Here is a 2,444-nt window from a genome sequence, read left to right on the forward strand (position 1 = left end):
AAGACAAAATTAATGAATTAGAAACTATTCCTTTAGGTAGTTCCATATCTGCTTTAATGGGAGGTTTACCTAAAAAGTGTAGTGACCCAGGTCCATGTATGGTTAATTGTACTATTAGTGGTGTAGTATTTTCTGACTGCATGTGTGATTTAGGAGCATGTGTGAGTATAATGCCTTTGTCTATATATGATATTTTGAGTCTCCCTCCCTTAAAAAGGTCGGCAGCTCGTTTTGTGTTAGCAGATAAAAGCAATATTACAGTGGCTGGAGTTGCTGAAGATGTATCAGTGGGTATTAAAGGGCTCACATTTCCCATTAATTTTTATATCCTGGAGATGCCCCAAAATGACTCAGAGAAGCCATCATCAATCCTACTCGGAAGACCATTCCTGAAGACCTCGAAGTTCAAATTAGATGCTTTTTCAGGAACATACTCTTTTGAAATAGATGGCCAAGTAGTAATCTTCAATCTAAATGGAGTTATGAAGCATCCTCTGGGGGATCATTCTATCCTCCAGTGTGACATTATAGATGAAACCGTAGCTAAAGTTCACCAGGAGAAATTTGAAGAAAAGTACATAGGACAAGGTCCAAGTGTGGGGACATTCTCAGAGGACAATGACAGTGCTTTACCATTATCACCAGCTTCAGACAACCCAGAGCCTGACCACAACCAGAAGTTAGAATTAAAACCCCTTCCTCCACACCTCAAATATGCTTACCTTGAGGACGAGCAGAAGTTTTCAGTTATCATTGCAAGGGAACTCACTTCTCAACAGGAAGAGCAGTTACTTGGTGTGCTGAGGAGGCACAAGAAGGCAATTGGTTGGAGTTTGGCAGACATAGTAGGCATCAACCCTCATGTCTGTGAGCATAGAATATTTTTAGAAGAGGGCGCAAAACCTATCCGTCAACCCCAGAGAAGACTGAACCCCACTATCTTAGAGGTTGTCAAGAAGGAAGTGACCAGACTACTGGAGGCAGATATCATCTATCCCATCTCAGACAGTGAATGGGTAAGCCCAGTACAAGTGGTGCCCAAGAAGTCTGGAGTCACTACAGTGAAGAATGAGCACGGAGATCTCATTGCAACCAGAGTTCAGAATGCCTGGAGGGTCTGTATTGACTACAGACGCCTCAACCAGGCCACTCGTAAGGATCACTATCCTCTTCCATTCATTGATCAAATGCTGGATCGCCTGTCAGATAAATCATATTATTGCTTTTTAGATGGTTATACAGGATATTTCCAGATTCATATAGCTCCTGAGGATCAGGAAAAGACTACTTTTACATGTCCTTTTGGGACTTATGCTTACAAGAGAATGCCCTTTGGCTTGTGCAATGCACCAGCTACCTTCCAAAGGTGCATGATGAGTCTTTTCTCTGACCTTATTGAGGACCGTATGGAAGTTTTTACGGATGATTTTAGTGTTTATGGAGATTCCTTTAGCCTTTGCTTAGATGGATTATCTAGAGTATTAGATAGATGTGTTAGTACAAACCTTGTATTAAATTTTGAAAAATGTCATTTTATGGTTAAACAAGGTATTGTGCTAGGACATGTTGTGTCTAATACTAGCATTTCTGTAGATCCAGCAAAGGTGGATGTTATTTCTAGTTTACCTTACCCCTCTTCTATGAGGGAAGTCCGTTCGTTCCTTGGCCATGCAGATTTTTACAGGTGATTCATTAAGGACTTCAGTAAGGTAGCACTTCCCTTATCCAGACTACTGCAGAAGGATATTGAGTTCGAGTTCAGTGAGGATTGCAAACAAGCGTTTGATAAGCTGAAGGCCGCCCTGACTCAAGCTCCAATTGTGAGAGGACCAGACTGGAGCCAGCCATTCGAAATAATGTGCGACGCTTCCAACCATGTAGTAGGAGCAGCATTGGCTCAGCGTGAAGGTAAGGATCCTTTTGTTATTGCTTATGCGTCTAAAACTCTAGATGCCGCACAGTCCAATTACACTACAACTGAGAAAGAGCTTCTTGCTATTGTTTTTGCTCTGGATAAATTTCGAGCCTATTTACTTGGTACGAAGGTAGTAGTGTACTCGGACCACGCAGCTCTAAAGTATCTATTAGCTAAAAAGGAGTCCAAACCGAGGCTTATACGTTGGATACTGCTATTACAAGAATTTGATTTAGAAATTAAGGATAGGAGTGGTAACCAGAATTTAGTGGCAGACCACTTGAGTCGCCTTGAGCACATTACAGATGACCCCACTCCTATAGCTGATAATTTCCCATTTGATAACCTACAAGCAGTATCTGAGGTAGTCCCTTGATATGCACCTGTAGCTAATTATCTAGTTAGCCGCACCTTTCCTCCAAACTTTTCTAAGCATCAAAGAGACAAGCTGAAAAGTGAGTCTAAATATTATATATGGGATGACCCATATTTATGGAGATGTGGCGCTGACCAGGTAATTAGACGGTGT

This window comes from Arachis ipaensis, chromosome B09 (assembly GCF_000816755.2).
Source record: "Arachis ipaensis cultivar K30076 chromosome B09, Araip1.1, whole genome shotgun sequence".
NCBI classification, from domain to species: Eukaryota; Viridiplantae; Streptophyta; class Magnoliopsida; order Fabales; family Fabaceae; genus Arachis; species Arachis ipaensis.